Source organism: Phocoena phocoena, chromosome 15 (assembly GCF_963924675.1).
Source record: "Phocoena phocoena chromosome 15, mPhoPho1.1, whole genome shotgun sequence".
NCBI lineage: Eukaryota > Metazoa > Chordata > Mammalia > Artiodactyla > Phocoenidae > Phocoena > Phocoena phocoena.
In genome coordinates this window covers 56,436,062-56,448,713 of record NC_089233.1, presented here as the reverse complement: position 1 = coordinate 56,448,713, position 12,652 = coordinate 56,436,062, and the positions used below count along the sequence as shown (strand labels likewise).

The window sequence follows — 12,652 nt, the reverse complement described above, 5'->3', positions numbered from 1 at the left end:
GCAAAAGAAAAAAAGAAAAAACAGAGACAAAAGAATAAGGATGGCACCTGCACCAGTGGGAGGGAGCTGTGAAGGAGGAAAAGTTTCCACACACTAGGAAGCCCCTCCACGGGCGGAGACTGCGGGAGGCGGAGGGGGGAGCTTCGGGACCGCGGAGTAGTGCACAGCGACGGGTGCGGAGGGCAAAGCGGGGAGATTCCCGCACAGAGGATCGGTGCCGACTGGCACTCACCAGCCCGAGAGTCTTGTCTGCTCACCCGCCGGGGCGGGCGGGGCTGCGAGCTGAGGCTCGGGTTTCGGTTTTGGACGGAGCGCAGGGAGAGGACTGCGGTTGGCGGCTTGAACATAGCCTGAAGGGGTTAGTGCACCACGACTAGCCGGGAGGGAGTTCGGGGAAAAGCCTGCACCTGCCAAAGAGGCAAGAGACTTTTTCTTCCCTCTTTGTTTCCTGGTGCGCGAGGAGAGGGGTTTAAGAGCGCTGCTTAAAGGAACTCCAGAGACGGGCGCGAGCCATGGCTAAAAGCGCGAACCCCAGAGACGGGCGCGAGCCGCGGCTAAAACCGCGGACCCCAGAGACGGGCGAGAGACGCTAAGGCTGCTGCTGCCGCCACCAAGGGGCCTGTGTGCGAGCACAGGTCACTCTCCACACCCCTCTTCCGCGGAGCCTGTGCAGCCCGCCACTGCCAGGTTCCCGGGATCCAGGGACAACTTCCCCAGGAGAACGCACGGCGGGCCTCAGGCTGGTGCAACGTCACGCCGGCCTCTGCCGCAACGTCACGCCGCCTCTGCCGCCGCAGGCCCGCCCCGCACGCAGTGCCCCTCCTTCCCCCCCCCACCCACCCCCGGGCTGAGTGAGCCGGAGCCCCCAATGAGCGGCTCCTTTAACCCCCTCCTTTCTGAGCAAAAAACAGACGCCCTCCAGCGACCTACACGCAGAGGCAGGGCCAAATCCAAAGCTGAGCTCCTGTGAGCTGTGAGAACAAAGAAGAGAGAGGGAAATCTCTCCCAGCAGCCTCAGAAGCAGCGGATTAAAGCTCCACAATCAACTTGATATACCCTGCATCTGTGGAATACCTGAATAGACAAGGAATGATCCCAAATTGAAGAGGTGGAATTTAGGAGCGAGATCTATGATTTTTTTTCCTTTTCCTATCTTTGTGAATGTGTACGTGTATGCTTCTGTGTGAGATCTTGTCTGTATACTCTTGCTTCCACCATTTGTCCTAGGGCTCTATCCGTCCATGGTTTTTAAAAAAATTTTTTTTTCTTAATAATTAATTTTAATTATAATAACTTTATTATACTTTACCTTCATTCTTTCTTTCTTTCTTTCCTTCCTTCCTTCCCTCCTTTAGACAACGAATCACCCCAAATTGAGGAGGTGGTCTCTGAGAGCAAGATTTATGATTTTTCCCCCTTTACCTCTTTTTGTGAACGTGTATGTGTATGCTTCTGTGTAAGATTTTCTCTGTATAGCTTTGCTTCCAACATTTGTCCTAAGGTTCTATCCGTCCCTTTTTTTTTTTTTCTATTTTTTAATTCAATAACTATATTATACTTTATTTTATTTTTACTGTATCTTCTTTTTTTCTGTCTTTTTTCCTTCTTTCCCTCCTTCCTTCCTTCCTTCCTTCCTTCCTCCCTCCCTCCCTCCCTCCTTTCTTTCCTTCTTTGCTTCTTTCTTCCTTCCTTCCTTTCCTCCTTTCCTTCTTTCTTTCCTCATACTTCTAATAATTCTCTCTACTTTTTCTCCCTTTTATTCTGAGCCGTGTGGATGAAAGGCTCTTGGTGCTCCAACCCAGGAGTCAGGGCTCTGCCTCTGAGGTAGGAGAGCCAACTTCAGGACACTGGTCAACAAGAGACCTCCCAGCTCCACATAATATTAAATGGCGGAAATCTCCCAGAGACCTCGATCTTAACACCAGCACCCAGCTTCACTCAACGACCAGCAAGCCACAGTGCTGGACAACCTATGCCAAACAACTAGCAAAACAGGAACACAACCCCACCCATTAGCAGAGAGGCTGCCTAAAATCATAAGGCCACAGACACCCCAAAACACACCACCAGACGTGAACCTGCCCACTAGAGAGACAAGATCCACCCTCATCCACTACAACACAGGCACTAGTCCCCTCCACCAGGAAGCCTACACAACCCACTGAAACAACCTTAGCCACTGGAGACAGACATCAAAAACAACGGGAACTACGAACGTGCAGCCTGCAAAAAGGAGACCCCAAACACAGTAAGATAAGCAAAATGAGAAGACAGAAAAACACACAGCAGATGAAGGAGCAAGATAAAAACCCACCAGACCTAACAAATGAAGAGGAAATAGGCAGTCTACCTGAAAAAGAATTGAGAATAATGATAGTAAGGATGATCCGAAATCTTGGAAGTAGAATGGACAAAATGCAAGAATCAGTTAACAAGGACCTAGAAGAAATAAAGATGAAACCAGTAACGATGAACAACGCAATAAATGAAATTAAAAGTACCCTAGATGGGATCAATAGCAGAATAACTGAGGCAGAAGAACGGATAAGTGACCTGGAAGATAAAATAGTGGAAATAACTACTGCAGAGCAGAATAAAGGAAAAAAAATGAAAAGAACTGAGAACAGTCTCAGAGACCTCTGGGACAACATTAAACGCACCAACATTCGAATTATAGGGGTTCCAGAAGAAGAAGAGAAAAAGAAAGGGACTGAGAAAATATTTGAAGAGATTATAGTTGAAAACTTCCCTAATATGGGAAAGGAAATAGTTAATCAAGTCCAGGAAGCACAGAGAGTCCCATACAGGATAAATACAAGGAGAAATACGCCAAGACACATATTAATCAAACTGTCAAAAATTAAATACAAAGAAAAAATATTAAAAGCAGCAAGGTAAAAACAACAAATAACACACAAGGGAATCCCCATAAGGTTAACAGCTGATCTCTCAGCAGAAACCCTACAAGCCAGAAGGGAGTGGCAGGACATACTGAAAGTGATGAAGGAGAAAAACCTGCAACCAAGACTAACTCTACCCAGCAAGGATCTCATTCAGATATGATGGAGAAATTAAAACCTTTACAGACAAGCAAAAGCTGAGAGAGTTCAGCACCACCAAACCAGCTTTACAACAAATGCTAAAGGAACTTCTCTAGACAAGAAACACAAGAGAAGGAAAAGACCTATAATAACGAACCCAAAACAATATAGAAAATGGGAATAGGAACATACATATCGATAATTACCTTAAATGTAAATGGACTAAATGCTCCCACCAAAAGACACAGATTGGCTGAATGGATACAAAAGCAAGACCCTTATATATGCTGTCTACAAGAGACCCACTTCAGACCTAGAGACACATACAGACTGAAAGTGAGGGGATGGAAAAAGATATTCCATGCAAATGGAAACCAAAAGAAAGCTGGAGTAGCAATTCTCATATCAGACAAAATAGACTTTAAAATAAGGACTATTAAAAGGGACAAAGAAGGACACTACATAATGATCAAGGGATCGATCCAAGAAGAAGATATAACAATTGTAAATATTTATGCACCCAACATAGGAGCACCTCAATATATAAGACAAATACTAACAGCCATAAAAGGGGAGATCGACAGTAACACATTCATAGTAGGGGACTTTAACACCCCACTTTCACCCATGGACAGATCATCCAAAATGAAAATAAATAAGGAAACACAAGCTTTAAATGATACATTAAACAAGATGGACTTAATTGATATTTATAGGACACCCCATCCAAAAACAACAGAATACACATTTTTCTCAAGTGCTCATGGAACATTCTCCAGGATAGATCATATCTTGGGTCACAAATCAAGCCTTGGTAAATTTAAGAAAACTGGAATTGTATCAAGTATCTTTTCTGACGACAGCGCCATGAGACTAGATATCAATTACAGGAAAAGATCTGTAAAAAATACAAACACATGGAGGCTAAACAATACACTACTTAATAACGAAGTGATCACTGAAGAAATCAAAGAGGAAATAAAAAAATACCTAGAAACAAATGACAATGGAGACACAACGACCCAAAACCTATGGGATGCAGCAAAAGCAGTTCTAAGGGGGAAGTTTATAGCAATACAAGCCCACCTTAAGAAGCAGGTAACATCTCGAATAAACCACCTAACCTTGCACCTCAAGCAATTAGAGAAAGAAGAACAAAAAAACCCCAAAGCTAGCAGAAGGAAAGAAATCATAAAAATCAGATCAGAAATAAATGAAAAAGAAATGAAGGAAACGATAGCAAAGATCAATAAAACTAAAAGCTGGTTCTTTGAGAAGATAAACAAAATAGATAAACCACTAGCCAGACTCATCAAGAAGAAAAGGGAGAACACTCAAATCAATAGAATTAGAAATGAAAAAGGAGAAGTAACAACTGACACTGCAGAAATAAAAAAAATCATGAGAGATTACTACAAGCAACTCTATGCCAATAAAATGGACAATCTGGAAGAAATGGACAAATTCTTAGAAATGCACAACCTGCCAAGACTGAATCAGGAAGAAATAGAAAATATGAACAGACCAATCACAAGCACTGAAATTGAAACTGTGATTAAAAATCTTCCAACAAACAAAAGCCCAGGAACAGATGGCTTCACAGGTGAATTCTATCAAACGTTTAGAGAAGAGCTAACACCTATCCTTCTCGAACTCTTCCAAAATATAGCAGAGGGAGGAACACCCCCAAATTCCTTCTACGAGGCCACCATCACCTTGATACCAAAACCAGACAAGGATGTCACAAAGAAAGAAAACTACAGGCCAATATTACTGATGAACATAGATGCAAAAATCCTCAACAAAATACTAGCAAACAGAATCCAACAGCACATTAAAAGGATCATACACCATGATCAAGTGGGGTTTATTTCAGGAATGCAAGGATTCTTCAATATATGCAAATCTATCAATGTGATAAACCATATTAACAAATTGAAGGAGAAAAACCATATGATCATCTCAATAGATGCAGAAAAAGCTTTCGACAAAATTCAACACCCATTTATGATAAAAACCCTCCAGAAAGTAGGCATAGAGGGAACTTTCCTCAACATAATAAAGGCCATATATGACAAGCCCACAGCAAACATCATCCTCAATGGTGAAAACCTGAACGCTCCACTAAGATCAGGAACAAGACAAGGTTGCCCACTCTCACCACTCTTATTCAACATAGTTTTGGAATTTTTAGCCACAGCAATCAGAGAAGAAAAGGAAATAAAAGGATTCCATATCGGAAAAGATGAAGTAAAGCTGTCACTGTTTGCAGATGACATGATACTACACATAGAGAATCCTAAAGATGCTACCAGAAAACTACTAGGCTAATCAATGAATTTGGTAAAGTAGCAGGATACAAAATTAATGCACAGAAATCGCTGGCATTCCTATATACTAATGATGAAAAATCTGAAAGTGAAATCAAGAAAACACTGCCATTTACCATTGCAACAAAAAGAATAAAATATCTAGGAATAAACCTACCTAAGGAGACGAAAGACCTGTATGCAGAAAATTATAAGACACTGATGAAAGAAATTAAAGATGATACAAATAGATGGAGAGATATACCATGTTCTTCAATGGGAAGAATCAACATTGTGAAAATGACTCTACTACCCAAAGCAATCTACAGATTCAGTGCAATCCCTATCAAACTACCACTGGCATTTTTCACAGAACTAGAATAAAAAATTTTGCAATTTGTATGGAAACACAAAAGACCCCGAATAGCTAAAGCAATCTTGAGAACGAAAAAAGGAGCTGGAGGAATCAGGCTCCCTGACTTCAGACTATACTACAAAGCTACAGTAATCAAGACAGTATGGTACTGGCACAAAAACAGAAAGATAGATCAATGGAACAGGATAGAAAGCCCAGAGATAAACCCACGCACATATGGACAACTTATCTTTGATAAAGGAGGCAGGAATGTACAGTGGAGAAAGGACAGCCTCTTCAATAAATGGTGCTGGGAAAACTGGACAGGTACATGTAAAAGTATGAGATTAGATCACTCCCTAACATCATACACAAAAATAAGCTCAAAATGGATTAAAGACCTAAATGTAAGGCCAGAAACTATCAAACTCTTACAGGAAAACACAGGAAGAACACTCTATGACATAAATCACAGCAAGATCCTTTCTGACCCACCTCCTAGAGTAATGGAAATAAAAACAAAAATAAACAAATGGGACCTAATGAAACTTCAAAGCTTTTGCACAGCAAAGGAAACCATAATCAAGACCAAAAGACAACCCTCAGAATGGGAGAAAATATTTGCAAATGAAGCAACAAAGGATTAATCTCCAAAATTTACAAGCAGCTCATGCAGCTCAATAACAAAAAAACAAACAACCCAATCCAAAAATGGGCAGAAGATCTAAATAGACATTTCTCCAAAGAAGATATACAGAATGCCAACAAACACATGAAAGAATGCTCAACATCATTAATCATTAGAGAAATGCAAATCAAAACTACAATGAGATATCATCTCACACCAGTCAGAATGGCCATCATCCAAAAATCTAGAAACAATAACTGCTGGAGAGGGTGTGGAGAAAAGGGAACACTCTTGCACTGCTGGTGGGAATGTGAATTGGTTCAGCCACTATGGAGAACAGTATGGAGGTTCCTTAAAAAACTACAAATAGAACTACCATATGACCCAGCTATCCCACTACTGGGCATATACCCTGAGAAAACCAAAATTCAAAAAGGGTCATGTACCAAAATGTTCATTGCAGCTCTATTTACAATAGCCCGGAGATGGAAACAACCTAAGCGCCCATCATCGGATGAATGGATAAAGAAGATGTGGCACATATACACAATGGAATATTACTCAGCCTTAAAAAGAAATGAAATTGAGCTATTTGTAATGAGATGGATAGACCTAGAGTCTGTCATACAGAGTGAAGTAAGTCAGAAAGAAAAAGACATATACCGTATGCTAACACATATATATGGAATTTAAGGGGGAAAAAAATGTCATGAAGAACCTAGGGGTAAGACAGGAATAAAGACGCAGACCTACTGGAGAACGGACTTGAGCATATGGGGAGGGGGAAGGGTGAGCTTTGACAGGGCGAGAGAGAGTCATGGACATATACACACTAACAAACGTAGTAAGGTAGATAGCTAGGGGGAAGCAGCTGCAAGGCACAGGGATATTAGCTCGGTGCTTTGTGACAGCCTGGAGCGGTGGGATAGGGAGAGTGGGAGGGAGGGAGACGCAAGAGGGAAGACATATGGGAACATATGTATATGTATAACTGATTCACTTTGTTATAAAGCAGAAACTAACACACCATTGTAAAGCAATTATACCCCGATAAAGATGTTGAAAAAAAAAAAAAGAATGAGGGAGAGGACTCAAATCAATAAAATTAGAAATGAAAAAGGATTAGTTACAACAGACACCGCAGAAATACAAAGCATCCTAAGAGACTACTACAAGCAACTTTATGCCAATAAAATGGACAACCTGGAAGAAATGGACAAATTCTTAGAAAGGTATAACCTTCCAAGACTGAAACAGGAAGAAATAGAAAATATGAACAGACCAATCACAAGTAATGAAACTGCGATTAAAAACCTTCCAACAAACAAAAGTCCAGGACCAGATGGCTTCACAGGTGAATTCTATCAAACATTTAGAGAAGAGCTAATACCCATCCTTCTCAAACTCTTCCAAAAAAATTGCAGAGGAAGGAACACTCCCAAACTCATTCTATGAGGTCACCATCACCCTGATACCAAAAGCAGACAGACTACAAAAAAAGAAAATTACAGACCAACATCACTGATGAATATAGGTGCAAAAATCCTCAGCAAAATAGTAGCAAACAGAATCCAACAACACATTAAAAAGATCATACACCAGCATGATCAAGTGGGATTTACCCCAGGGATGCAAGGATTCTTCAATATATGCAAATCAATCAATGTGATACACCATATTAACAAATTGAAGAAGAAAAACGTTATGATCATCTCAATAGATGCAGAAAAACCTTTTGACAAAATTCAACACCCATTTATGATAAAAACTTTCCAGAAAGTGGACATAGAGGGAACCTACCTCAACATAATAAAGGTCATAGATGACAAACCCACAGCAAACATCATTCTCAATGGAGAAAAACTGAAAGCATTTCCTCTAAGATCAGGAACAAGATAAGGATATCCACTGTCACCACTATTATTCAACATAGTGTTGGAAGTCCTAGCCATGGCAATCAGAGAAGGAAAAGAAATAAAAGGAATACAAATTGGAAAAGAAGAAGTAAAACTGTCACTGTTTGCAGATGACATGATACTATACATAGAGAATCCTAAGGATGCCACCAGAAAACTACTAGAGCTAATCAATGAATCTGGTAAAGTTGAGGATACAAAATCAATGCACAGAAATATGTTGTATTCCTACACACTAATGATGAAAAATCTGAAAGAGAAATTAAGGAAACACTCCCATTTACCATTGCAACAAAAAGAATAAAATACCTAGGAATAAACCTACCTAGGGAGACAAAAGAGCTATATGCAGAAAACTATAAGACACTGATGAAAGAAATTAAAGATGATACAAACTGATGAAGAGATATACAATGTTCTTGGATTGGAAGAATCAAAATTGTGAAAATGACTATACTACCCAAAGCAATCTACAGATTCAATGCAATCCCTATCAAATAACCAATGGCACTTTTCACAGAAGTAGAAAAAAAATCTTAAAATGTGTATGGAGACACAAAATACACTGAATAGCAAAAGTGGTCTTGAGGGGAAAAAATGGAGCTGGACAAATCAGACTCCCTGACTTCAGACTATACTACAAAGCTACAGTAAGCAAGACAGTATTGTACTGGCACAAAAACAGAAATATAGATCAAAGGAACAGGATATAAAGCCCAGAGATAAACCCACGCACCTGTGGTCAACTAATCTATGACAAAGGAGGCAAGGATATACAATGAAGAAAAGACAGTATCTTCAATAAGTGGTGCTGGGAAAACTGGACAGCTACAGGTAAAAGAATGAAATTAGAACACTCTCTAACACCATACACAAAAATAAACTCAAAATGGATTAGAGACCTAAATGTAAGACTGGACACTATAAAACTCTTTGAGGAAAACATAGGAAGAACACTCTTTGACATAAATCACAGCAAGATGTTTTCTGATCCTCCTCCTAGAGTAACTGAAATAAAAACAAAAATAAACCAGTGGGACCTAATGAAACTTAAAAGCTTTTACACAGCAAAGGAAACCATAAGCAAGACGAAAAGACAACCCTCAGAATGGGAGAAAATATTTGCAAACCAATCAACAGACCAAGGATTAATCTCCAAAATATATAAACAGCTCATGCAGCTCAATATTAAAAAATAAACAACCCAATGCAAAACCGGGCAGAAGACGTAAATAGACATTTCTCCACAGAAGACATACAGATGGCCAAGAAGCACATGAAAAGCTGCTCAACATCACTAATTATTAGAGAAATGCACATCAAAACTACAGTGATCACCTCACACCAGTTAGAATGGGCATCATCAGAAAATCTACAAACAACAGATGCTAGAGAAGGTGTGGAGAAAAGGGAACCCTCTTGCACTGTTGGTGGGAATGTAAATTGATACAGCCACTATGGAGAACAGTATGGAGGTTTCTTAAAACACTAAAAATAGAATTACCATATGACCCAGCAATCTCACTACTGGGCATATACCCAGAGAAAACCATAATTCAAAAAGACACATGCACCCCAATGTTCGTTGCAGCACTTTTTTCGATAGCCACGTCATGGAAGCAACCTAAATGCCCATTGCCAGATGAATGGATAAAGTAGTCGTGGTACATATATGCAATGGAATATTAGCCACGAAAAGGAACGAAATTGGATCATTTGTACAGACATGGATGAATCTAGAGACTGTCATACACAGTGAAGGCAGAAAGAGAAAAACAGATATCGCATCTTATCGCATATATGTGGAACCTAGAAGAATGGTACAGATGAACTGGTTTGCAGGGTTGAAATTGAGACACAGATGTAGAGAACCAAACGTATGGACACCAATGGGGGAAAGTGGTGGGGATGGTGATGGGATGAATTGGGAGACTAGGATTGACATGTATACACTGATGTGTATGAAATAGATGACTAATAAGAACCTGGTGTATAAAAAAATAAAATAAAATTCGAAAAAGAAAAAGAAAAAATTGTATTCTCAGGCTCCACCTTAAATCTACTGAATCAGAATTTGTATTGTAGGGGAGGAAAACAAATTATTGCCCACCCTCTTACATTCTATGACTGAAGCCCTGGAAATTAAACTGACAAAAGACAAATTAAGACAGAAAAACAGAGTTTATTAACATATGCATTGTGCATGTAGGCGAAACTCAGTGATGGATGACTCAAGAAGATGAATAGAACTTGGGGCTTATATTAGCATCTTAATAAGGAACAAAAAATTTGTACAGAAGTGAAAAGACAAAGGAGAAAGGATTTGAGGTTTTAAGGGTGGCAAGCTGTGGAAAGATATATATATAGATATATATATATATCTATATATATATCTATATGGAAACTAATGGAAGATAAGTGTTGTTTTAGTAAAGTTTGTTATGTAGATTCCTCTTGGTATTGTTCCTGGGCTGCTAAGAGTCTAGAGCTGTCTTCCTCTTCCTCCTGAGAGAGGGAGACACCCTAACACATGGAAATATAAATCCTGCTCTTAAGCAAATAGAGGAGGACAAAGAGCTTGTTTGGCAGGTGCTGCTTCTCAACTGTCTTCAGCTCAGAATAATCCTTATATCAAAGTGGCATGTTTTGGGGTGGCATCTGATCCCCTATACATTTTTACCCTATTCCCAGGCAATTCAGATGCATAGTAAAGCTTGAGAGGTGCTAGCTTTCAGCCCTTAGAGTTTCTAGAGTGGATGTGTTCACGTGTGCAGATGCTGCTGCATGTCAAATGGCACAATGGGCCCAGTCTCTAGCTTATATCTCACCACCAACTTCACTCAACACAGCAGGAACAAGCTTCAGTTTCTGATGACAATGTAGATACTAATGCCCTGATACGACATAAAGTGGAATTAGGGCCAAGAATTGGATTAGTTACTATCTATCAAAATAAAAAAAAGTACACTGGGGCTTCCCTGGTGGCACAGTGGTTGAGAATCTTCCTGCTAATGCAGGGGATACGGGTTCGAGCCCTGGTCTGGGAAGATCCCACATGCTGCGGAGCAACTGGGCCCGTGAGCCACAACTACTGAGCCAGCGCATCTGGAGCCTGTGCTCTGCAACAAGAGAGGCCGCGATAGTGAGAGGCCCGTGCATCGCGATGAAGAGTGGCCCCCACTTGCCACAACTAGAGAAAACCCTCCCACAGAAACGAAGACCCAACACAGCAAAAATAAATAAATTAATTAAAAAAGAATAGTCTCCATTCTTTATATAAAAAAAAGTACACTGAACTTAGTGAGGCTGCTACTTGACACAGACAGTGCCTTAGAGCCTATTAATTCATTTACGTGCTCAGATTTCTCTGGGAAATATTTAAGGCATAGTACATAAATCAACAAGATGGCTTTCTTTTTCAATCCCAGGCACTGTGAGATCCATGGGCTTTCAGTGCAGACATGACCAAGCCCAAAAACCACACCATGAACAAGCATTCCCGAAACTGGCACAGGAATGGCATCAAGAAGCCCCAGTCACAAAGATATGAAACTCTTAAGGGAGTAGACCCCAAGTTCCTGAGGAACGTGGACTTTGCCAAGAAGTACAAAGAAGGGCCTTAAGAAGTTGCAAGCTAACAAAGCCAGGGCCATGAGTGAACATGCCAAGGCTATCAAGGCACTCGTAAAACCCAAGGAGGTCAAGCCCAAAATCCCAAAGGGCGGCAGCCCCAAGCTTGGTCAACCTGCCTACATCACTCATCCCAATCTCAGGAAACATTATTGTGCCTGCTTTACCAAGGGTCTCAGGTTCTGCTGGCCAAAGTCCAAGGCTCAAACCAGGCCCAGGCTGCTGCTGTGGCTCTTGCCCTGGCTTCAGCTCAGGCTCAGGCTCCCAAAGGTGGCCAGGCCTCCAAGAAGGCTCCAGTCAGCTCTGCTGACTCAAGAACAGAAGGACTGGTATGACCTCTGGGTTGCTACCTGCATGGGGCTGGTGTCCTCCTGTGCTATTTGTACAATAAACCTGAGGCAGGATCTGTCACAATCAATCAATCAAGAAGATGGACTTAGTTAAAAGTCAGAGTCAAGACAGAATAAAAACAAGGGTAGGGACATAAAATTGAATCAGGGTTGAAAATGTACACCATGAAGTCTAAACTCTTTTTCATGAGTGGGCCACAAATTTAGTGCTGCATTCTAGTAACCAAACATGAGAATAAACCCAGTCAACACCATTCTCATATGATAAAAAGAAGCCAATTACTAAGAAGGAAGACAGTATTCTCTGTTCCTCTTCACAGTGAAACTTCTCAGAGGTGTTGTTTACACACACTATCCCTACCTCCTTGCCTCTGGTTCTCTCTTTGACCTACTCTCCATCTGGTTTCTGCTTCCCTAGTCCAC

General features: G+C 40.8%; 1 pseudogene; it reads left to right on the top strand.

Moving 5' to 3' along the window:
- Window positions 1–11,710: 11,710 nt before the first annotated feature.
- Window positions 11,711–12,214, top strand: LOC136135380 (large ribosomal subunit protein eL29-like; annotated as a pseudogene).
- Window positions 12,215–12,652: the final 438 nt, after the last annotated feature.